Source organism: Schistocerca serialis, chromosome 9, assembly GCF_023864345.2.
Source record: "Schistocerca serialis cubense isolate TAMUIC-IGC-003099 chromosome 9, iqSchSeri2.2, whole genome shotgun sequence".
Lineage (NCBI taxonomy): Eukaryota > Metazoa > Arthropoda > Insecta > Orthoptera > Acrididae > Schistocerca > Schistocerca serialis.
The window spans coordinates 152,881,607-152,908,498 of record NC_064646.1 but is presented as its reverse complement, the minus strand read 5'-3'; the positions used below and the strand labels follow the sequence as shown (position 1 = coordinate 152,908,498).

Below are 26,892 nucleotides of genomic sequence, written 5' to 3'. Positions count from 1 at the left end.
GGATGTGTAACCCATCAAACCTAAAGCCATATAAAGTGGTCGCAAAAGTCTAGTTACTTTGACATAAAGCCATATAGAATGAAAACTGGATCCCAAAGTATCCAATTATTTGTGGATCCACTTTCCATTTTTATGGCTTAGAACGAATGGGTTACACAATGGCGAAAGAGCGAAGGGCTTTGCTGATGTCAAATAACTTTGCAACCGAGACTACTTTCATTCTGAGACCAATAATACATCTAGGGAATGGTATCCTAAGGTCCCTCACTTCTGAGCGAAATTGTGGTCTGAGTTGCTGGAATTTGGAACGAACGAAGATCGTTCTATTAAATTCTGCAACGTCTGAATAAATTCAATCACAAGGACCGAATTTTTTAGTTGTTGAGGATAAAAATTAAAAGGGAAGTAGCCATGATTGAACGAAATAAGCCGGCCGGAGTGATCGAGTGGTTCTAGGCGCTTCAGTCTGGAAGCGCGATCGCTACGGTCGCAGGTTCGAATCCTCCCTCTGACATGGATGTGTGTGATGTCCTTAGGTTCGTTAGGTTTAAGTAGTTCTAAGTTCTAGGGGACTGATGACCTCCGCTGTTAAGTCTCATAGTGCTCAGAGCCATTTTAACCACTTTGAACGAAATAAATGACGCAGTTGCAAGAGAGTAGCCTGCCATTCGGGAGACAGCGTGATTTTCCTAAATCATTTTATGTGTATCTTCGGATGCTTGCTATGGGAAAGTCACATCCGATTTCCTTATTCCAACCGTTTGTAATCCTAGCCTGTGTTTCCTCTCCAATAGTCTCATCATCGGTGAGACTCTAAACCCTGAGCTATCTTTTTGATAATACGGTACTGATCTTGATTTTCAGTTTAATTTGTCTTCGTTATAAGTGGTTTTCTTATCTGTAGCGTTGAAACAACGCATACATTGTCGTCGTTCTTTTTGAAAACGATGCATTGCACAACACATAAAAAGTGAGTGTTTCCCAATGCTCCACTGTTGGAAAGCAAAATGATTTTGTGTTTTCGATATACAAACGTTAAGCATTAAAATATACGTAACAATTGTAAAAACTATTTCGTTGAAACCACAGTTTATTTATTCGTAATTTATTTAACGAAGACATCAGTACAAATTTATTTTATAATTTGTATGTAGTGTAGAGTGTTAAAAACATTTTGCAATATTCAGTAACATATGTTAAAATTATCTATAGGTTATAATGAACATACTCAGAAAATAGTATTTTAAGATAACGGTACAAATAATACCTTCTAAACACTAGTTGACTCATGAGACAGGATGCATCGTGGTTACATCCAGTGACACTACAGAGAGTGGTGACTAATGACTAGCACTTTGCCTATCCCGTCAACAGGAACTGATTGTACAATGTCCGACTGAAGTTGAACAGCCCTCAGTGGGTCTTACAACACTGAGGACGTTAAGTATTTACTGGGTGTTTCATAAGTACCTCGTGATTTCTGAAGACAGCTTTGCATAAACAACAAGACATACATAAAGGTATCAATGGATAGAGCAACTCTCCAAGCTTTTAACTCACATTACAATACGTACATACAAGAGGTGCCTGTCAGTACACTCCATTTAACCCTTGCCTGAGAAGATTATTTGTGTATTACTAGTTTGATTGTGGTGGTATTCAGCGGTATACGGAGAATTTTTTCCACTAAATACTTGATAAATATGGACTTGGGATATGTAAGTGGACCCATCTGTATTTCACTCTAATGTGTCACACTAGCTATTTCCTGTATACAGGGTGTTACAAAAAGGTACGGCCAAACTTTCAGGAAACATTCCTCACACACAAATAAAGAAAAGATGTTATGCGGAGATGTGTCCGGTAACGCTTAATTTCGATGTTAGAGCTCATTTTAATTTCGTCAGTATGTACTGTACTTTCTCGATTCACCGCCAGTTGGCCCAATTGAAGGAAGGTAATGTTGACTTCGGTGCTTGTGTTGACATGCGACTCATTGCTCTACAGTACTAGCATCAAGCACATCAGTACGTAGCATCAACAGGTTAGTGTTAATCACGAACGTGGTTTTGCAGTCAGTGCAATGTTTACAAATGCGGAGTTGGGAGATGCCCATTTGATGTATGGATTAGCACGGGGCAATAGCCGTGGCGCGGTACGTTTGTATCGAGACAGATTTCCAGTACGAAGCTGTCCCGACAGGAAGACGTTCGAAGCAATTGATCGGCGTCTTCGGGAGCACGGAACATTCCAGTCTATGACTCGCGACTGGGTAAGACCTAGAACGACAAGGACACCTGTAATGGACGAGGCAATTCTTCGTGCAGTTGACGATAAACCGAATGTCAGCGTCAGAGAAGTTGCTGCTGTACAAGGTAACGTTGACCACGTCACTGTATGGAGAGTGCTACGGGAGAACCAGTTGTTTCCGTACCATGTACAGCGTGAGCAGGCACTTTCAGCAGCTGATTGGCCTCCACGGGTACACTTCTGCGAATGGTTCGTCCAACAATGTGTCAATCCTCATTTCAGTGCAAATGTTCTTTTTACGGATGAGGCTTCATTCCAGCGTGATCAAATTGTAAATTTTCATAATCAACATGTGTGGGCTGACGAGAATCCCCACGCAATTGTGCAATCACGTCATCATCACACATTTTCTGTGAACGTTTGGGCAGGCATTGTTGGTGATGTCTTGATTGGGCCCTATGTTCTTCCACCAACGCTCAGTGGAGCACGTTATCATGATTTCATACGGGATACTCTACCTGTGCTGCTAGAACATGTGCCTTTACAAGTACGACACAACATGTGGTTCATGCGCGATGAAGCTCCTGCACATTTCAGTCGAAGTGTTCGTACGCTTCTCAACAACAGATTCGGTGACCGATGGATTGGTAGAGGCGGACCAATTCCACGGCCTCCACGCTCTCCTCACCTCAACCCTCCTGACTTACATTTATAGGGGCATTTGAAAGCTCTTGCCTACGCAAGCCCGGTACTCGTGCTCGTATTGTGGACGGCTGTGATACAATACGCCATTCTCCAGGGTTGCATCAGCGCATCAGGGATTCAATGCGACGGAAGGTGGATGCATGTATCCTCGCTAACGGAGGACATTTTGAACATTTCCTGTAACAAAGTGTTTAAAGTCAGGCTGGTACGTTGTGTTGCTGTGTGTTTCCATTCCATGATTAATGTGATTTGAAGAGAAGTAATAAAATGAGCTCTAACATGGAAAGTAAGCGTTTCCGGACACATGTCCACATCACATATTTTCTTTCTTTGTTTGTGAGGAATGTTTTCTGAAAGTTTGGCCGTACCTTTTTGTAACGCTCTGTATACCCATCCATGAGTGGATGATTACATGGAGTTTCTAAGAATTCGACTCAATTTAGTCTCAGAAATGCTGCGCGTAGAATGGGTAGAAATAAAAGCGCTGAAAAAGCATAGAATCCCTTTGCTGCCCCAAAAGACATTCAAATTTCTTCGAATGGTTTTGAACCTCCACTGGTAATCGCCATTTTTCTGAATTTCGTGTAGTTTTTGCGCAGTTGTCCCCTGAAACCCACATATCCCCGACCATGGCACCTGGGCAGAAAATCACCCATACTATAAGATCAAACTTATCGGAGGGATACATGAGTAGAAACCGAGGTTCCTGATGAGGGACATCAGCCTTTTCAGTAGTTACAGTGACAACAGTTATCTGTTGTTATAACACAAGCCCACATGAACATCCCAAGTTGGTACTGTGGGCGGCTGAAAACAAAGGATGATGGTGCATTGAAGCGCCGTAACTGGTAGCTACACAATAGGCTGTGGATACTGACCATAATTAATAGGTTATGAAATGCTGATTAAAACTGAAGAAATTGCGGTAAGAAGATAGGGACATGAGAACTCGATAAGTTGAAAGCACCGAAGAGTGTTGAGACTTCCGTCTTAAGCTTAGTAAAGTAAATGATGTTATATAAGAACTCGTCCACAATCATCATAACGGCATAGTAGTGAAATATATAGTTTTGTTTAGCAAATCATCCAGAATTCAAGAAAGTAGCATATACAGAATGTGAAAGACAATTGTTTGTAATATACCACAGTGGTATGGGGCGAGTTAAGGTGAACAACTATGGTCTCTCAAGTAAGGAAACAGCCTGAAAGATGCCGACAAGAGCCACCTAAGCTACGTCCCAAGCACGTCTTCCGATGTTTTCAATATTCTCTCGCTCTCTTCGCGGCTGGCACCCTCTCCTACCACTTTACAAAAGTTTGCTACTACACCAATTATTTCACTTGTTAAACCGTCCTTTTTGTCTTCATTGACTGGCCTATTACGCCTCCGTCTTACAAATTGTAAAACTGATTTCACAAGCTGCGACATTATTGCGAATAAAACAGTGACCCGTATATGCAATACGTTGCAATACGTTTCCTTTAATTTACGCCTATGGTCACAAACTTTTTGTTAACAGATTATCGGTTTCACTTGTAAATGTGGACGGCACTCTTGGTGCATCTACATCTTCCGCAAAGGGGAAAAAGAACGAGGTCAGGGGAGTAGGTAAAACTGCTCAATTTGTTCTTATTAATGGACCTACTTTGTTTTGTGGCGCGAGATTTAATTTTTCTTTAATGAAAAGTTCTACCTCTTCTGGTTTGGGTAATGGATGGATAACCGTTGCTTTTGTTGCATGTAACAGTGCAGGTAGAGCTGGTTTGGAATCCTTTGAAACTAGGGAGATCTTAGCTTACCGTACTATACCTGTTTCTGAGGTTATTATCTCTGGTGAGGGTTCCTACCTTATGCCACATGGGAGTTTATCTTTGACTTGTCGTAGACGTGTTAAGATAAATTCTGATTGCAATATTCACTTATGGGTGAAGGCAAGTGGTTCATCCTCTTTGGAAGATTGTCGCATTGTGGGTGACTGTACTCTGTATAACCATTGAAAGCAGTCCTCAAAAAAAGATAAATCAGATCTGTAGCAAAAAATGGGAATAGACAATCTGCGAGTGTATATGTTTTTTTCCCATTTTTTGCTGCAGATCTGATGATCGTCATTATAGACCGCAACCGGTAATCTGTTAACAAAAAGTTTGAGGCCATAGACGTAAATTAAAGGAAACTTATTGTAAAATTGATAATTGTGTAAATTTTCCCTCATAGTTTTGTGGCTTTTTAACTGTGTAAAATGAACAAATGGTTCAAATGGCTCTGAGCACTATGGGACTTAACATCTATGGTCATCAGTCCCCTAGAACTTAAAACTACTTAAACCTAACTAACCTAAGGACATCACACAACACCCAGTCATCACGAGGCAGAGAATAAAATGAACAATTAAATAGTTTTGTTTCTCTGGCCTTCAAGACTACTGTACTCGTAATGTTTGAATTTATACTGAATTAGAAACGTAATTAGTTTCTGCATAACGTTTATAAAAGTATTTTTCTTTCTCTGCTCTATCGGTAGTTTAATCCACCAACGTTAACGAAATAGGCCCCTGTGACACGTTCTATAACAGGCCCTTACTGTCTGGCGCTATGGGAGAACGGAGGCAGACTAGGGAGACATGAAGAGGTTGTGCTTAAACAGGGGAGAGACGGGTTACAGGGAGGGCACGGTAAGCGAATAGGGAGATGAAAAGAATTATGAGGGAGGAGAAGGAGATTAGTCTTTAACGTCCCGTCGACAGCGAAGTCATTAGAGACGGCAAAGAATTACGAGTGTATATAATTTTGTGAGTGTGTGGTTTTACACCTGACTGATGAGACCAATAAAGCTTCAAAAACATACATCCTCAGGAGCCAGTGCTAATTAACGATATCAGTTATAAGGCTACGTGCAATTTGTCATGAGAGGGTGTCAACTAATTTTCTATTACTACTACCCCTGAAAATGAGCTTCATTAGCTACAGGAGAAAAATCAGTCAACAACTTACATTTATAACTTATTCCACAACTGGCATAATAAATCCTGAAGGGATTAAACATTCGCAGCCAACACTTCAAATTCAGATAATAATATGTGGTCACGTTAATGACGGTAACTAATTTTACGACAGGTTCTGAGACTGATGAGGATTTAAATTTGGATATGACAATTCACTGTCGTTGTTGTTAAATCCCAACGTTAAACGGCAAGGATAACGTGATTGCAAGCCGTGAGGATGACAGCGAGTGAAGACAAACATATTACTGGGGCAGAGCGACTGATAGAGGGTAAGACGTTATCACTATCCTGTTGCTGCATTGTGTTCTTCCTGTATGGAGCGGTGATCGGTGTCGAACCATAATGGTCTAACACAAAGTGCCCCTTCGTCCTTCCACTCGGGTCTGCACTCGTCTGAGTGCATTCACCTCCAAATCTAGCTCTCAAGTCTACTCTGAACGTCCATGTAAGAATCCCTGTATTGCTGTGTTCAAGCCCCAGAGTCCAGACTAACCACGCACCCCTTCAGGCCTGCTGATTGTTTTGTGGACACCTAACATTTTCTACCAATCACCAGATTTTCTGCCAACACTGGGCAGTCTCACTCCAGTGGCTCCGTTAACTTCTTCTCCCAGCCATCATCTTTACTAAACCATCAATCTAAAAAGTAGAGCTCAGGACCTGCATCATGGACTGTTTACCAATGTAAAATCGCGCTGTTCCTTCTGGTTCTTCTACTGTCTCGATGTCGGATTGGCAGCCCATCAGCCACGCAGCACTGTCACAGTCGGTGGTGCTTTTAGCACACTTTCTAAAGATGTTCTCTGTGGCTGGGACCTGGTTCAAATGGTTCAAATGGCTCTGAGCACTATGGGACTTAACATCTATGGTCATCAGTCCCCTAGAACTTAGAACTACTTAAACCTAACTAAGGACATCACACAACACCCAGTCATCACGAGGCAGAGAAAATCCCTGACCCCGCCGGGAATCTAACCCGGGCGTGGGAAGCGAGAACGCTACCGCACGACCACGAGCTGCCTGGGACCTGGGGTTTCGCATACCCAGAGAAGTCAATAGCATTTGTCTGAAATCGCTCACACCACTGGATAAGGTTTTCGCGTTGACCTGAGGGTGTGTTGTATGGCCTGCAGGTTAGCCTGAGGGACGGTTGGGAAAAGTGAGGGTTGTGCGTTTCTAACGCGGCCGCGGCAACTGTATCACTCTATACTGTCCTTACTCCTGGCAGTCTGCAGCCCTGCGCTAGCCTGGCGACTGCCCGATGGTCCACACAGTGCCCGTTCTTCTGATTTCTCTCAGCCATGGATTCATCGTCTAGTCTATAAAAGACATCACCTCCTACCACCGTCCCAAGGAAACGATCCCTTTTGCAGCCCTCGCTGTCCCAATCACTTGCCTGCCCCATAAGACGTCTCGCCCACCTCCACGCGTCATTACATGGCTTGCAAGAAATTCCGCGAGAACATGAAAGCACAGAGTTAATACTGACACTGCAATCGCAGTCTCTTACCTCAAAGTTCTGACTGTTGTTGGCTCATTTAATTATTATTAACTTACTAATATGCCCCATTACTGCTTACGTGGATGAGATGTGTCTAGTCGGAATGGTTATTTGCCTCTCAAATAAACATTATATGTTGGTGAGGGTTATACGGCGTCTGCCGCAGCCTGCATCTCAGCATCCATGATAATATTGCGTGTTTCCGACGGTTAAATTTCTATTGTTAATACTCCTTTCTAGTTCTTTAATGTATTTGAGTAGCGGTCTTTACGTACTTTCTCTATTTCTCGTTCTGTGTTCAAATATATATAGTGTCCAAACCAAACAAAGTTGCCTGCTTATATTTGACCATTACGGTATCTTTCTTGTGTGTTATTTACGGTACATACTCTCTTGTTCGATTTTTCAAACAGGAGGTCCCGTATGGTCGTCTTAGAAACTTCGTTTGTAGGGCTTCGTTCCTTTAGGAGTTGTTCTCTGTAATCGTCCAGCACTCAATGCCTTCATGTGTATGAAGTTTCGTTTTTATTCTGATTTTTGTGGACCACAAAAGAGGTCAATTCTGATATTTCTCTCCTTCCTGAGCTCACTCAGTTTCTCAAGTCATCTTCACATCTTCCATCTTTATTAATTTTACTCGCTAGGTAGTCATACCTTTCACAATTATTGATGCTAACATTATCTGATATTCCAAGCTGTGCCGATACATTGCCGTGGTTACGTGTTCTGTCTTCCTGAAGTCAACTTCAGCCCCATTTTCTGTGTTATTCTATTAATTACCCAAACATATGGCGGATTTTTCAGAATCCCTCACCACCATCACCTGGTCACCTGCGAATAAACGCATATACACACTTTATTTTCCTACCTGAATTCCCATTCTACTGAATTTATTTTTCCAGTTGCGCATGGGGATTTTTAGATATTTTCTGAATACTGTTGTTTCAATCTCATATTAATTTTAAAGATGACAGACCCTACCCTTATCCCTCCATGCACATCTTTACGTATCTTATATTTTCTTTTTACTTATAACGGGTCAGTGCCATATACAGTAGTTACAGTGTTTACAACGTCTTGGGTAATGAGACGTTGTCTCGTTTCCGAAATCTATGAACATTAGATGAAAGCTAAATTTACACACACTTTGAAGAGAAAGCGTTATAAAATGAAGTAATACGAGTAAAGTGCTGACAACAAACGACGTTTAGAGAACTGCATTCTCTGGTTCCACTAGCTTACCATCTCTAGTTTTTTAAGCTCGATACTTCTTCCGCCTTAGATTCCCTGAGCGTCGTCAGTTGTCTTTCTTTTCCTTCATATTGCTTCTTCTACAAAGTTTTCTTTTATGTGTCTGTGCAAATCTTTTAAATGTCATGTAATTCTGTATTTTGTTTTACTTTTAAGTGTACTTACGTCATTTTTAGCTCCCCCTCTCCACCTGTCTTGTCCTCTTCAGGCCCTGCTTGTAACCCGCCCCTCACCTGTTTAAGCACAGTCTCCTCCCATGTTCCACCAGTCTGTCTGTTTACTCACATCGCTACAGACTCTAAAGTTTTTTGATATATGTTACTCTCTTAAATTGTTAATTAATTGGTATGGACCTACACTATTATGTATTATGTTATTCTATTCTGATGATGGTTTTGGCAGGTTGTTAAGGAACTCATTTATTTTACTGTGCTTGATTAGAAGGATGTTTCTTGTTCTTTACCTCTTCACATACCTTATTTCACTGTACCTTGTTTTTCTACTTGCATATTAGATGACCACTGGAAAATTGCATTGGTAGCCGAATCTGATTGTGGTTATGTGAAATCAAAGTTTATTTTGTGTCGTTATTTGATTCCAAGATTTTATTGCGGTTGTGGTCTTTGTGCTGTCAGCTTCGCATGCAAATGCCATTGTTGTGTACATAGTTCCACGTAGTCAGCGCGTACACAACTTTCCCACTAGAGCGCGCCCCACTAAGCACAACAGCGCAGGCGCAGCGCTCGTCTGTCTCTGCACTACGAGATGGCGCTGCCATAGAGACGGACCAAATTCTGCTTCCGCCGATCCGCGTATTAATATGTAACGCAGCCAATGAGATTGCAGCTAACGTAGAACCTTTTCTCCTCGCGGATCACACTCGCGCAGTGATACATGAACGTGCAAGGTACTATAACGAGTGTACAGACCTCCAATTAGTCAGTCTGCATTTGTCTGTACCAGTCTATAGTCAAGTTTCAGTCTGCACCTAATAAGTTTACCATATTCCTGTACATACCCATGAAGATAAATGTGATATATGACATGTGAGATATGTGAGAATAAGATTAACGTACCAATACCAAAGGAACTTCAGATTGTCAATGGTAAATAGCATCCAGAACCAAGTTAAGTAATTTTTATGTTTTTTATTATTTTAATAAATTTGTGTGAAAATTAATCAAGTTCTGTTTAAAGTTGGTCATCGTCAATCTGCTACTCTAAGCGTGCAAGTGGCACTTCTATCGTCTGACCTAACGGCAGAAGATAAACACGCCACGATAAGACCACGAGACATATTGCTGACACTCGCCAAGTCAAATAATCTGATGGTGTGTGTACTGAAGGTCTTACAGTACGCACACCACAGCCATAAAATACGTTGCCTGACGAAAGCTGTGAAGCACCAAGAACGACATGAGGAAACAAAATGAAAATTCACTGGCCGAAGACATGTGATGCTCTTTCAGTCATCACAGTACGGAGTAAAACTGACCAAAGAAATTAGCAGTATGAGCCAACTCATCAGTATGACGTTTGGTCTAGAAGCATGCAACGATTTGCTTGGGAATGCGGTAACAAGGTTGCTGAGTTCTCCCCGTAGGCAAGCTGGCCCAACACTGTTTTAACTGGTCCTTAATATCCCGCGTACTGACACTGGTTCGTGGTAGACGCCTGAACTGATCCCACACATGTTCTGAAGGGGACAGGTTTGGGATCTTGCTGGCCACGGTAGTACCTCAGCCTCACGGCAGATAGTTCGTAGAGATACATGCCGTGTGCCGAAAACCATTGACTTGTTGAAAAAATGGTGCCACGGTACTGTCACATGAGAGGTAACATACGAGCACGCATGTAGCCCGTGACGTTTCGTTTCGCCGTCAAATTTCCATCAGTGGCTACCAGAGCTGTGATCATACTCGATGGCTCCCCGCACCGTGACGGCAGCAGCAGTACTATTATGCCTCTACGAAACAGTGGAAGACTGGAACATCTCCCTGGGGAGCCTACCCCTTATTTACCATACCAGGCCTAGTGAGAAGACTAAACTCTAACCACGCTAATGCACTCTGGTGGTCGCTCTGCCTGCCATAGAGAACTGCAACTCTACATTAATCGCCGATGGTGCGTACCTGTTCGGAGTAACATTGACATGCGACAATGTCTTCTGGTTGCTTCACTCATTTTTGTCAGGCTGTGTAGTTTACCACGTGCAAAGCTTAGCTACAGACTAGTTTCATATCCAAGTGTGGCATCACCCTGTCCTCGTTATTCGTGTAAGGAAAGTGTTCAGTACCCTGAATCTGACAGGCTGCGGACTGGAATGCGTGATGCTTTTTGCAAACCTCAGCCATAATGAGTGTGAGGGCAAGTGACCGTCATAGAAGTGCTGTGACTGAGACAGTTCGTTGCCTCAAATTTAAAATCCTTGGTCGTCATCAGATTTGGATTTCCAAGAAACAGTGCCTCACAAAATACGAGCATGAGATCTATGAGAGACATAGAGATGTAGGAAGACTTCCCAGTCATGTATACACGAAAAATACCGCCCAGAATGTGGATCACTTGATGCTTGAAACAAAATTCAAGTACAACTGGCACAGATAGCTTAACTAAAACGGAACATTGTTTGGAAAAATAAAAGTCTTTGGAAACATTAAAAAAACTTTACAGTACTCAGTTACAAAATAGTTGTAAGCCATTGAAAAACGTAATGGGTTGTTGTACTTTTGTAAAGTGACAAATACAAAAAATAATATTCGAATGCTAATAACAAATTAAGAACATTCAAGACGTAATTCATAAATATTTGCGAGCGTTGTGACGTGCAGTGCATGAAGTAAGACACTTGCGTGAGTGACGTTTTTTATAGAAACCCCCATCCCTGCATCATTCGATCAACTGCTTTGTTTGTGAGAGATTAACAATGTGAAGGACAGCGAGTCACAACAAAATCGTAGCTGTTAAGGAATACGAAGGTTAACGCTGTTAACAACTCAAAATTCTGGAAGTATCCGTCATTCTGTAGCTGAGCTTTTCTCGGCAACATCTTATAGTAGTGTCAGTCCCGTAAGGAACACAGGATAGCTTCTGTGAAATTTGAAAAGTAGGACATAGGTATTGACAGAAGGGAAACTGTGAAGACGGTTTGTAAGATGTGCTTCGACATATCATACATACGTACTAAGATCTACGGTCCCTTGTTGGCGTAAAATATGTAAGCTTCTAAGTCAATGCAATGACAAGATTCGGCCATTTATGTCACATATTTTGACACTCGCAGACCCACTCATTACAACCTTCAGCGTACTCCCATTAGGCCTACAATACTGAAATTTGGCAAGGAGCAAAGTTTAACACACCACAACTAAAAGAAAAAAATCCGAAAACTGTTACTTTCTAATTATATCATACGAAAAAAATTATTATTTTTTTTTTTTTTTGTTATCCGACTGTCTGTCCATCTGTTAAGACTCCTTTCTATCATTAACCGGTGGACGTATTGATATCAAATTTATGTCAGTAACTGAGGTCTACGGTCTGTCGGTGGCCTTCAGAATTTAAGCTTTTATGTCAATGCAGTCAAAAGACACGACCATTTACGTCACATATTGTGATACTCTCCACCTCACTTAACAGAACCTATAGGATGCTTCCCTTTAACCTACAAACATGAAATTAGCCGAGCAGTAAACTTTCACAGTAACACTAAAGGAAAAAATCCGAAAATTAATAATTTTTAATTATATCGTACGATTTTTTTGTCTGCCTGTCAATCCAATTGTTAAGACCTCTTTTGTCAGAAACGAGTAAATGTATGAAGCTTAAATTCTGGACACTAGGATGGATGAACTACAGTCTGGCAATCACTGGACTATATGAAAAAAAACTTAAATTATTTACAAACTATAGCGTGCATACACTTTATTCAACATGTAATCGTCACTACAGATATTCAGATTTAGGTTATGACATGTTCGATATGCCTCCATCATTGGCAATGATGTGGCGGAGACGAATAGCGAAATTCATGACCCGCTGAAGTATCGGAACATCGATGCTGTCTATGACCTCCTGAACGGCTGTTTTCAGTACAGCAATGGTTCTGAGGTTATTGCTGTGCACCTTGCCTTTAACACAGCTCCACAAAAAGGAGTCACATGTGGTCAGGTCCGGGCAATATGGTGGCTAATGGAGGCCCCTGCCAGTGGCCTCTGGGTACCCTAGAGCCAGAATGCGGTCCCCGAAGTGCTACTCCAGAACATCAAACACTCCTGATTCGATGGGATGGAGCTCCATCTTGCATGAAACACATCTTGTCGAAATCAGGGTCATGGACATGAAATAATCTTCCAAAACCTTCACGTACCGTTCTGTAGTCAACGTGTCATCAAGGAATATCGCGCCGACTATTCCGTCACTGGACACTGCACACCGTACACTCACCCATTGACAGTGAAGAGACTTCTCGATCGCGAAATGTGGATTCTCAGTCCCCCAAAAGCTCCAGTTTTGTTCATTGAAGAACCCATCCAAATGAAAGTAGGCTTCGTCACAAAAACAAAACCACACGAGTTCTCATCATGCGCGAGGCCAACCGTGCGGTTTTGAACTGCCTAACGCAAACCGTTCAGAAGTTACGACGATTTTATTTCATTCAGTTCAATAATAGTCACCCTGTACCTGTTTGCATAATTAAGTTTGTACGGAGCCATTGGTGTGTGAGACCTACTCGTACTTATCAGAATTTTTTTCTCTCAGGACAAATCTCTCAAATGGTTCAAATGGCTATGAGCACTATGGGACTTAACATCTGAGGTCATCAGTCCCCTACAACTCAGAACTACTTAAACCTAACTATCCTAAGGACATCATGCAAATCCATGCCCGAGGCAGGATTCGAACCTGCGACCGTAGCGGTCACGCGGTTCCAGACCGAAGCGCCTAGAACCGCACGCCCAATACGACCGGCGACAAATCTCTGTGGTTTCAGTTAACTTGATGAGGTTTCTTAAATGTCTTGTCAGAAGACTCTTGTTGTTCGGTCTCTGGGTACCATGGCGTATTACTATATCAAGAATCAGTAAATTTCCTCAACTAAGTTATTGATAAGTTAATGTGGGTAAATTAAAAACGAAAGTTAGATCCTTAGGGTGATCCATCACGTAACCTGGAGATGCGAATAGCTTAGACATATTCACTGAACGTGTCGCTGCCCTTTGTATCTTAAAATTGGAAACGCTTGCACGTGTGCTACGAAAAGTCGTCCTCCAAGCTCTGTCTGTCTGCGGTTTGTATTTATAATGCCTGGTGTGGCGTCGGAGGCGGCGGTGGAGGTGGTGGAGGCGGTTTCTGGTGGGAGGCGTGCGTGCGAAGCCGTCGCCACCGCCACCGCCAAAAATATGGCCGGTGGCATTGTGTCGCGTTGGGCCGCGACCAACGGGCTACCCAGAAGGAGACATAAAGAGAAAGAGGGAATAACATAGAGGGAGAGGGAGAGAGAGAGAGAGAGAGAGAGGGAGAGGAAGGGGCAGTCCGCCGGCTGTGGCGACTGGAAACCAGCGGGACTCTGCCGCAGGCTACTCTAGTTCCTACAAAAAAAGAAAACGGCTGTATGCGAACGAAAGGATAATGAATAATACTTTTTCAGAATTAAGCGCGGGGATTACAGATTTAAAGTCTGCTGCCCCGTAATGCTCATAAATCACTAGTGCCGCACTGGCAATGTCCGAAGGAGAAGCCTGTATGGGGGATCAGCTCATCCGAACATTACAATTATGTTCTTTGACGGAGTTGATTCCGGTGCTTATACTGTTTATCCATAGACATTACAAAGAAAGAAGACGGTTTATTAGCAGTATGGTTCTCCTTGAAGCTTTATACTTCATCAGAACAGTAGCTGTCAAAAAATTTTGGAAACTAACGTTTGCTTACCGCATGCCCACGTAATCTGGAGTAATCTCTAGTTTGGCTGCTTGCAAGATATTCGTCCACTGTGGTTGCAGCACTCTGAGTGCATCAGCTTCCAGTACAGTGGCTCTTACTTTGTGTGTGTGTGTGTGTGTTTCTTAACTCCAATGAGGAAAGGTGGAACACGTGTCACAACCCAACACTAGCATCGTTTCATTGTATTTTATCCGATGACATGAAACCACAACTGCATTATGTCTATTCTTACCGGAGACTAACAGACAGACAGCGCACTGTTGTTATGCTGACAGATCCGCCATATGGACTCTATCTTCAACTGCATTGCATCAACATAAGCTGACAGCCCCAGTAGCTGACAGCTCTCAGTATTTGACACCTCTCCCCCACACTAGTTGATAACCTACCCACCAATAGTTAACACCTCCAGTAGTTAACAAAATCCTGCCTCATTTACAAAACCTCTATACTGCCGTCTTGCATCTTTGAGAGTCTGTAACTTACCATCGGCGAACTCACAAGCAAGGACGGTAACATGCAATAGGAATTCCGGTGTCAAATGCAGAGGAGCCGATAGGTGGGAAGAGTACACTGAAGTCCTCTATGGAGAGGAAAGATTTGTCTGATGACGTGATAGAAGAAAGAAGACAAGTCGATAGGAAAGAGATAGGTATCCAGTACTAGAATCAGAATTTAAATTAGCTTTGGAGGACTTTAGATCAAATGAAGCGGAAGGGTTAGATAACGTTACTTCGGAATTTCTAAAATCTTTGAGGAAGTGGCAAGCAAAAGACTATAAGAGCTGGTGTGTAGAAGGTATGAGATGGCGATATACCATCACACTTTCGGAAACGCCTCATTCACACAATTCCGAAGATAGCAAGAGCGACAAGTGCGAGAATTATCGCACAATCAGCTTAAGAGCTCATGCATCCAACTTGCTGACAAGAATAAAACACAGAAGAATGGAAAATAAAACTGAGGATCTGTGAGAGGACGATCAGTTTGTCGTCAGGAAAGGTAAAGTTACCAGAGAGGAAGTTCCTATATTGTGGTTGAGAACTGAAGCAAGATTGATCAGGTTATGTTCATAGGATTTGTCGACCTGGAAAAAGCGTTTGACATTATCATATGGGGCAAGAGTTTCGAGATTAGGATAAAAATATACGTAAGCTATAGCGAAAGATAGGTTATATATAGTGCGTACAAGAATCAAGAGGGAACAATAAGAGTAGGAACGAGTTGTTCAAACTAAAAAGAGTGTAAGGCAAGGAAATAGTGTTTAGCCCATGCTCTTCAATCTATACACCGAAGAGAAGCAATGACGGAAATAAAAGAACGGTTCAAGAGTGGGTTTAAAATTCACTGTGAAATCATACCACTGATAAGATTTTCTGATGTCATTGCTATCCTCACTGTAGGTGAAAAAGAATTACAGTATCTGTTGAACTGAATGAACAGTCAAATGAGTACAGAATATGGACTGAGAATAAATCGAAGACAGACGAAAGCAATGAGAAGTAGCAGAAATGAGAACAGCAAGAAACGTATCACCAGAATTCGTAATCACCAAGTAGATGAAGTTAAGGAATTCTGCGACCTAGGCAGCGAAATAAACCTTAACGGACGGAGCAAGGAGGGCATCAAAAGCAGACTACTGTTGCAGAAAATGCTAGTATCAAATATGAGCCTTAATTTAAGGAAGAGATTTATGATAACGTACGTTGGAAGCACACTAGTGAGCCATGGACTGTAGGAAGGCCAGAACGGAGAAGAATTGAAGCGTTTGAGACTTGGTTCTACAGAAGAATGTTGAAAATAGGTGAGTAATGAGGTAACTCTCCGCAAACTCGGTGGGGGAAGGAATATGCGGAAAACACTGACAAGAAGACGGGATAGGATGATAGGACACCGAAATTCGTATGCTCCTCACCTACGAGAATTTAAATGTGCTTACGCCACGTATACAGGGTAAAGATAAATTCGTGCACTGACTTCACAGCGCGATTCCTCACTACTACCAATACGAAAAGTGTGTCACAAAACTTCGCCCTGCCCGTATTTCGGGCAGTAAATGGACATTAAAGACTGGCAATCTGGCATCACTGTAGTCACGTGTATAGTAACTACCTCTGTCAGTATATAGCAGTAGTCCTATGCAGTTGGTGCAATGGAGAGCGTTTTAGGTTAGCATGCAGGGGATCGAGGCTTAGTCGATTTTCTCTGCTAAACTAGTGGTACGGTATCTGGCGGCTTAATCATCATACAGACTGCAATTTGCAATACTTTTGAAGTTGCGTGGAACGAACAAAGACATGGAAGTACAATCGTTTATATTGGTCAACTTTCAAAAAATCTCTTTTCACGTCGTGGACGCGATTTTTTTCACGCTGCTGCATCTACAAGATTCTGAACCTGTTTTCTGTGTAACCCCCCCACCCATTTTCCCCGTCTAAATTATTTGCAAAGCACGTTGCTAGCCCTACTGATGACGTAAGGCCCTAACGAAAAGTAATGAATCTGAACGTGGCAAGAATAATAGTAGCTATTAATCGATGGAACCATTGAGGAAGGGTACACACAAAACAAGTTTGGAATCTTGTAGACGTGGTGGGTGCGGAACATTTAGTGTGCATGACGTGCAAAAGATCCTTTAAAATCTCACCAATGAAAACGATTGTATTTCCATTTCTACATTTGTAGTACGTATCCGCAAATGCTTTGTAAAAGACCCACAGCAATCGCTGTATGACGGTTAAGACACCAGATGCCGTACCACGTGGAATACATCTAGCAAGTAAAAACACATATATATGACGGTAGCATCTGTTCCCGAAAGAACAGTTACCGTTGATGACCATGCAGCTTTGCTAGAAATGAAATGATAATTAAATGGACACCCTAGCTGCAAACAGGCGTTGATATACTTCATTGGGGATATGTTGAAAATGTGTGCCCCGACTGGACCTCGAACCCAGGATCTCCTGATTACATGGCAGACGCTCTATCCTGCAAGCAGGAGATCCCAGGTTCATTACCATGGGGGGGGGGGGGTGAGGTACACGTACACACGTGGTTTCCGTTTTCAATTACGGAGTGGAATAGAGTGTGTCCCGACATGTCAGGCCAATAGATGTTCAATGTGGTGGCCATCATTTGCTGCACACAATTGCAATCTCTGGCGTAATGAATGTCGTACACGCCGCAGTACATCTGGTGTAATGTCGCCGCAGGCTGCCACAATACGTTGTTCGATATCCTCTGGGGTTGTAGGCACATCGCGGTACACGTTCTCCTTTAACGTACCCCACAGAAAGAAGTCCAGAGGTGTAAGATCAGGAGAACGGGCTGGCCAATTTATGCATCCTCCACGTCCTATGAAACGCCCGTCGAACATCCTGTCAAGAGTCAGCCTAGTGTTAATTGCGGAATGTGCAGGTGCACCATCATGCTGATACCACATACGTCGACGCGTTTCCGCAGATCATTCTGTAGAAACGCGATGTATGTTGCAGCTGTTTGGGCCCCTGCAATGAAGTGAGGACCAATGAGGTGGTCGCCAATGATTCCGCACCATACGATGGCCACCACATTGAACATCTATTGGCCTGACATGTCGGGACACACACTATTCCACTCCGTAATTGAAAACAGAAACCACGTGTGTGCGTGTACCTCACCCCTCATGGTAATGTACATGTGCGTCAGTGAAAAAGAACAATAAAAAGGCGTTAGCATGTGGACGTAATGTGCTGTTCCAGTCTCTTCTGTACCTAAGGTCCATCACCGTTCCCTTTGGATCCCTACGTAATTCGGTGCTCTCCGATACACACGATCGAACAGCGGAGGAGTGGTACTCAAGCTTCAACTTTAGGTTACAATATCTCCGGATGTAATTAACATTTTACAATGCAACAAACGGCACTGATTACGTATTTGTTTATATGTCCAGATGTGCTAACAAAACTAACGGGGTTCCATTCAAAAAAACGTAGGTTTGTGTTAAAAAACGTACTTCCGTGCATTTTTGTATGGTTTGTATTAACCAATTACACTAGACCCTCTCCTCACGTTCGGTCTGTGGAATCGATTCGTCAGTATTTAATGTGGTTTACGAAATATATCCAGCGGCAACGTTAGGTGACTCACCCTGTATAGTTAAAATATGGCTTCCCGGCCACTGACCTTCTTGTGCGAACGCACACGCCATGCCCGAACTCGTACGGGACTAGGTAGATTAATCTGCCACGAGTAACGAGTATGATGGGTAAACATCTATTAGGCGCACTACGAATGTAGTGGTGTGGACATGTTGTTAATGTGGGTCTCATGGGGAGCGTGCAAGGGATATGTCACTGAAGTCAGTGCAGGCACACTATCCTCTGCGCCCTCGGTGGCTCAGATGGATAGAGCGTCTGCCATGTAAGCAGGAGATCCCGGGTTCGTGTCCCGGTCGGGGCACACATTTTCAACATGTCCCAAATGATGTATATCAACGCCTGTTTGCAGCTAGGGTGTCCATTTCATTATCATTTCATAAAAACAAATAATACTCGACCGAGTATTGAACCCTCAACCTGCTGCATGCTAACCCAAAATGCTGTCCACTGCACCAACTGCATAGGACTACTGCTTTATACCAACAGAGGTAACTATTATACATGTTATTCCAGATTGACAGTCTTTAATGTCTATTTACTGCCCGAAATACGCGCAGGACGAAATTTTGTGAGATACATTTTTTTATTGCTAGCATGTGAGGAATCGCGCTGCGAAGCGCGAGTGAGCGAATATTTCTTCACTTTGTAATATATTGCATCCTTGTTCGGTGAAGCAAAGCGTATTACTTGCGAGTTTTTGATAATTGGGATTCGCCTTGTTACTTGGTGTCACCATGTATCACACCGTAAATATATACGGCACACGCCCGGTGTTTATAACTACACGTGACAGAAGAAAGAAGTGGGCTGCCAAAAACAATTAGAGAGTGAAGAATCTGTAATCTTAAAAAGATCAATGTGTGGTGCATGCGTGGTAGAGTCTTCATGTTCGCACCTGTGGGACATATTGTGAAGGTGAAACTATCATTTCACCTACACGATAATGACAATGTAATGGCAAGAGGCGCATAAGAAAAAATCGGAAAGAAAGCGCTGGAAATCATTTCTAGGAAATGTAAAAGTTATTAGGCTGCGTCATACAAAGGTGAATAGAATAAGCTGTAATAATGGATGAGCTTACTAGTGTGCCGGAAGTTGGCACATCTTTGCTTGTGTCGTAGAATTGGCGCTTCTTCACTGCAAGTGGGATTGTCAAACACGGGCGCCATCCACTGGGTGATGGTGGCGGCAGGAGGAGAGAAGGGTGGGCTTGAAGGCGATATAAGCGAGCTGTATGAGATACATGTGCGACCAGCAGCAGCGACTGGTACGACATGTACGCCGTTTAAAAAGGTAGTGTAAGAAGTCAGCTGACGGACGCTAAGCCCTGTATGTTGGAAGCATGTTATATAGCTGAAATTCGAGGAAATTTGACTATTGGACATACTGACGCTAATGGATTAAAGCTTCGTTACTGCACAACTGCGGCGTGCAGCTGGACACGCACTGGAAACGGTACGTGTGACGCTATTGGCGGGCCTTCTTGTTGTTTATCGTACCTTACCTGGCCTTGACAGATAGTCTGCGTATTCTAATCGATGTCTATATGCACTTTCTAACCAGGTCTTCCTCTTTTTCCAGTATTCTTAGTTGGTGCAGACTGCTTAAATTTCCTTGCCCCAGAACCCGCTGAATCAGAGAACATCAAAATCACAAAAAGTTTCGATTAATGTAATCAAGGTGAATAAATAAATAAAAAATAAACGTTATTAATACATTAACAAAGCGACAGTTTTTGTGGCTTTGAAGTTCTGCAAGTGTCAAAGGTGAAAACCACTTTTCTCGAAATTTAAGTAAACAAATAAAGTTAGCGAAAAAATTCGGCATTCTCAGTGAACGCAATCAGCTCCCTGGTCGAACACATGTATTAGGATGTCAGTTTGGTAATAGTCCTCTTTCTGCGAACATGTAAGGTCACTATAATTTCGCTCCTTACAAGCACTCATCCACATACTTTGCCATGATCTACAAACACAATTAGGTATCATGTGATACACTGTACATCGTATATATGAATATATAAAGGAGACTGTCATTTTCACGTACGTCTTATAAATAATTGTTAACGCTTATTGCATGAAAGGCGAGGGAGTGTCTATTATAAAAACGGCGTAATTAATGATTGCTTATACTAGTAGAGATTGGAATGCCAGTGGAAGTGAAATGTCTGGCGGAACTGAGGCCCTGGGTGGAAGGCCCACATGGGTGTGTTGGTCCTGCTTAAACACAGGACATAGGAGACGGATTTCGTAGCACCTAAGCGTTGGAGCATAATAGAGTCGCGACCAGTCGGTTTTGTAGCCGAACCGGAAGGATTATACTTCGGAAAATACGGAAATCTTGCACGCAGGTGAGAGGTACGAAGAAGCGGCACCTCGGAAACCACGGAGGCTGCGTTAGTTCCAAGGATTTTCACTCAGAAGCGTACCATTGTACGAGTATAAATTTTTCCTTACAAACTTTCTGCGCTGGACGAAAAAAGACTAAAATATGGTTGGTCGGCCTTCGGAATAATCTGTAGAGAGGGAGAATATTCTGTGGGTTCGGGAATATGATTCATTTTCGGAATTACGAGGGTGGGGAGCCGAGTCTTGCCCGAGGTCTTCCGTTGTGAGCGCCCGTGTGTGACAGTCGCGCGATATCAGCTTTTGTTGGTACAGACGGACTTGCAGTCTTTGATCTCAGTAAAGTTTATAGTTAGAACAGTTAGCAACTGTACTGTTGCGAACCTATACGATTCTGGACTTCACCACCACGTTAGAAGTCGTCGTTGAGACACAGCGTTCAGTAATTGAGAGCACTTCCTCTGCCTATACTTACGTTGAGACATTATCTGAACTTCGTCCTTGTGGTCGGGAGTTCGCGTTTCTCGTCTGTAGAACACAGAGAGGAGAAGACAGTATTAGAGTATATTAATCAGAGGACCGCCTTCTGCCGTCCTCGTGTTTGAAAGAGTATTTGTGGCTGGAGTTCTTCCATCGTCACAGACGAGTACGAGAACCATCACTTCGACGCACCGAACACAGTACATACGTTGATATCGCAAATTGCTTCAGTTTATTAGGGCTATAAGAGCCAAACAGCTGTGATCACGTTAGTTTATTTCCACTGAGGTTCCACACTGCCGCGCGAGATTAGCCGAGCGGTTTAGGCGCTGCAGTCATGGACTGTGCGGCTGATTCAGGCTGAGGTTCGAGTCCTCCCTCGTGCATGTGTGTGTGTGTGTGTGTGTGTGTGTGTGTGTGTGTGTGTGTGTGTGTGTGTGTGTTTTTGTCCTTAGGATAATTTAGGTTAAGTAGTGTGTAAACTTAGGGACTGATGACCTTAGCAGTTAAGTCCCATAAGATTTCACACACATTTGAACATTTGTTCCACACCACCCTAGATTATCTTTGAAAGTAGTGTCTTCTAGTGTTTGGTACGTAGATGATGTCAGTCATTCCGCGTTAATGATATCAGATCGCGCAGTCATAATATGGGGCAGAGTTGGGCAACTAATTAGTAATTTTACTTAGGAAATGTAAACTTTGTAATATACAGTTTTTTTAAAATCTACAATAAATATATTAGCACGAACAACGTTTATCGTTTAGTAGTATTAGTTTCCTTAATCATTCTTTTATATTTAGGTTGTAATTAAGTCCATTAAGAGATCCTAAGATCTGGTTCAGGGGGTAGACAGACAGAGCCAAATCTCCATTTTAGCGTTTATTATTTTCCGTTGCGCACATTCATTTTACACCCGCCTGGAGTAGCATCTTGGAAACATAATAATTCCTTGATACTCAACACGGTCGCCGAATTCAGACACACTAATCGCACAGGCTAACATGGTTCCTTGGCATTCTCAGCGCCTTTTGCGCAACAAGTCAGTGTGAGGAGACGATTTCTTTTTATTGTGAGTCTTCTTCAGGGCCGGCCGGTGTGGCCGTACGGTTCTAGGCGCTTCGGTTTGGAACCGCGTGACAGCTACGGTCGCAGGTTCGAATCCTGCCTCGGGCATGGATGTGTGTGATGTCCTTAGGTTAGTTAGGTTCTAGGGGACTGATGACCACAGATGTTAAGTCCCATAGTGCTCAGAGCCATTTGAACCATTTTTTTCTTCTTCAGGCTGCTCTTTATGGATATTGATGGTTCATACAACGTTTGTAATGGATTTCAAAATACCCAGTCCATCATCAGATGCAACCGGGAAACCAGTTATGGTATGGGGAGGCATCGGGTACGGTTTCAGATCATGGCCGGTAGAAACTGAGACAACTGTGACTGTACAATGGTATGCCAAGGACATCCTGAGTCCTCGTGTGTTCCCTTATGTGACAGTATCGTGGATCTATTTTTAACAGGACACTGCTCGACCACACGTCGCACCTGTGTCTGTGAACTGTCTGCGTGGTGTGGAGCTATTACGAGGCCAACAAGATCTCCAGATCTGCCCCCGACTGGACCACATTCGGTACCAACTCGGTCATCGACTCTGTCCCAGTGCCAGCATCCGAGATATCGAGGACCTTCCCAACTGAATCTGTGCACGCTTGAAAGCTGGAGGTGGTGCAATGTCATGCTCTTAAGTGGCCCCATACTGACAATTTCTTTGTCAATTTGACTCATTTTTAAAATCACTCAAATCACAACACACACATTCTCAACCAATGAAATTTCATCCTGTTTCCCTGTCCCCTCCCAGGTACTTCCTTTTTTTTTTTTTTTGCTGTCATTGTATATCGATGAGACTGATTTCTCAGGTATACGTAATGACTGAATATTTTGCAGAAGTCAATTACGTATGCTGTGTCAATGATCAACATCAATAGATTGCATCTCAGATGCTCCATAATTCTGCACAAAGGAAGAATATTGCGTCTGTTTGGCTCCGACATCATAATAACGATGGAGAGTTTTAAACATCTGTTATTATCTTACTCAGTCTAACCTCCGTAATTACAGATAAATACCAGTTAACAACGTTCCTGCACCCTTTTATCCCAAGTCAATTATTGTGTTCATACATACCTCTTCTACTAATTTCAACAACATACGTTATATACCGACTTTTGCAACTGTAATGAAAGTCTTACGCCGACCATATGCGTTTCGCGTAATTTCAGAGTATCTTCAGTGGTCACTGTAACAACGTGATATTCCTTTCTCATCTATTTGTCAAGATCGTGAATAGTTCTCATGTTTTAAATTCGTAATATAAAAGAGTTATTTTTATGTCTTTCTTCATTTCTTATTTAATTTTGTAACTAGAATTGGTTGGCAGCCATTGTTATTTGCTATTTCTCTAGCTACTTATGTTATTGTGTCTGTGGATCATGTAGGTCTTTATGATAGATGTTTGTTTTTGGGATTGTGTGTGGTTTGGTCAATGCTGCGGTATTGTATGTTGTTGTGATTTTTCTATAAATACCGAATGAATACTGATTATATTTCCTTTTGACAGATGCACCTAGGAAATTTGTTGTACCTAACTATTCTTTCTCTGAAGGGAACTTTGTTTTCTTGTAGTGTGGAAACGAGATTTTGAAAGGTATAGTAAGGAAGGATTAAGAATGTGGAATTAAAAACTAGAAAAAGTAATAACAGAAAAAACATAAAATATCTGCAAGGAAATAGTTCAGAATTATGAGAAGAATGTAATCGAAAAACACAAACTGCTAAACGAGAACGCAGAGCAGGGGGGGACAGGTATACAACTGATTTAGAAAATGACAGTCATGGTCCACAAACAATTGCCTAGAATGCAATCAAATATATAATTTGACAAGAAAACTGTAATTTTTAATGAAACAAGCAGAAATGTATTCAGGTGGAAAAGGGATAAATGTAATGACGTTAACAGAGTTAGAAGAAGGTTTAAAACAGTGGAAAAACAAAATGCAGCTGATACAGACGCCATTATCATCGAGTTATTAAAATACAGCGAAATTCTGCTCAAACTGTAATTTCTAAATCTTCTAAATTCGCGCCAGAGAAAGCTGGAATATCGAAAATCTGGTCAACAGCTGTTTTATCAATTTTTAAGAAAGGAGACCGAAAAGACTGCAATAGTTATAGGGTTATAAGTGTTGTAACAGTTGAATATAAACTATATGCAATATATTTAACGCTTAAAACCAATAATCGAAAGAATTTTAAATGAAGACCATAGAAGATTGAGATTTGGACAAACAACAATGGATAATATATTTACTTTTAAGACATTCATTAGTAAAATAAGAGAATTTAGTAAAAAGAAAGACAGATTTTACCGAATGTGCTAAGGTGTTTGCCAGATTAAACAGAAAAAAAATCTCTGGTCAATACTGCAAAAAATACATGGGACATAAGCTTATACAATGAAACTTTACTTGTAATAAAAACAGGGAACAAAATAAGTATGAATGAAATTATAGCTATCCAACGAGTTGAACAATGTTGCGTTCTTTTCCCAGTTCATTCTGTTTATATATAAACTACATAATTAAGAAATGGACTAAGCAAACAAAAAACAACAAATAAATAAATTTAGAGAAGGAGAACTGTATAAAAACATCAATATATGCTAACGATAATAACTGTAATAGTCACTTCAGAAGACGAAATACATTGCAATATTTTTAAATTGAAGCAAATTGGCCAAAACTATTTTTTCAAGATATCTGTGGAAAATACAAAAGCAATCAAAAAAAACAGCTCCGCTCAAAAATGACAGAAAACAAACTGGTCATGTAAATTACATGGGCTGCGTTATTCCTTTTCCTTAAGAATAAAGCAGCAGAATTTGAAGTTATATGTGCTGCAATAAAAATCATTAAGCGAAAAGACAACTAAGGAAAGGCAAATGAAATTCGGTGAAACAGTGGCAGTTCTAGGGCTAATTTATTGATCTAAGGCTTGAATACCAAGCAAGAAAGACGTAAATCAAATAGTGATATCAGAGATGATATTCTTCGGATCATTTAAAGATTGAGAAGACAGGATAAGAAACGAAGATGAAATTAGCTTGAAACATTTGCAATAACACGAAACTCCACATGTATAAGCAGAAATAGATGCAACATGCAGACAGAATGCAACGAGACAAATAACAAAGTTTTGGTGTACATCCAAGGAAGCGAGAGATGCAGGTCGCCCCAGGAAGCGATGGAGCTGAGACGCTGAAGCCGCAACGGATTTCTTGAACCTAATTCGCGAATGTAGATGACGATGGTGGTGATTATGATTTGTTTGTCTGCTTCCAGTTTGCTATCTGCGTTTCTAGTTCTCCTACCAGAGGAAGTCGTTCAGTATGGTGCATTATATCATATTGGTATTACTTTGTGAAACAATCCTTCCTCTATTTTGTTCATGAACATATTTGCTAACGTCTCTGAAATAGGCATTCCATTGGCAATCCTCCCCCTTGTAAGTAGAATTCCACATCAAATTCATAGTAGTTCTGGTGAGTAATAATGTACAGGAGTGTGCTCGTCTCTAAGTTGTGTTCCTGACGTGTCTTTTATTATCTTGGATTTTTTTTTAATGGGTTTGTCGAGTACGAGTTTGCTGTATCAGATGAGACCAACTTAAATAGCAAGAAACTGTGGATACCAAGAATCCCTAATTACATAATTAAATCAGAAAATTCAGAAAGTACAAAAATGTTTAATAGTACTAATTGAAAAAATGAGAACAGCGAAGGATCTTGGCAAACAGTCTCGTAAAAAAAAAAAAAAGAAAAAAAAAGTTTCAGATCCCATTCAAGATATCTGCAAATAAAGCAAGGTCTAAGTAAGACTCATTAGAATTGCGTAACGGTGTATAAACTTAAACAATTGCACGCATTCGGGAGGACGACGGTTCAATCCTGCCTCCAGCCATCCTGATTTAGGTTTTCCGTGATTTCGCTAAATCGCTCCAGAAAAAATGCGGGCATGATTCCGTTGAAAGGGCACGGCCGACATCCTTCCACGTCCTTCCCTAATCTGCTGAGACCGATGACCTCGCTGTCTGGTCTTCTCCCTCAAAACAACCCAACCCAACCGAAACGATTGTATATCTTCAGTTGTGCAAATGTGGCCTAACAACAAGAGAGATATGTATTTTTAATAATACAGTATGTATGTTAATA

At 41.8% G+C, this 26,892-nt stretch overlaps 1 protein-coding gene and 1 non-coding gene across 3 annotated transcripts in view; one reads left to right on the top strand and one right to left on the bottom strand.

Annotated features, from left to right (window-relative positions):
* The window catches only part of LOC126419152 (TWiK family of potassium channels protein 18), a 1,284,255-nt gene that overhangs the window by 888,363 nt on the left and 369,000 nt on the right, over positions 1-26,892 (bottom strand). The gene's annotated exons all lie outside the window — the stretch shown is intronic.
* Positions 19,024-19,098, top strand: Trnat-ugu (transfer RNA threonine (anticodon UGU)). The gene has a single exon. It is a non-coding gene; the product is annotated as a tRNA-Thr (tRNA).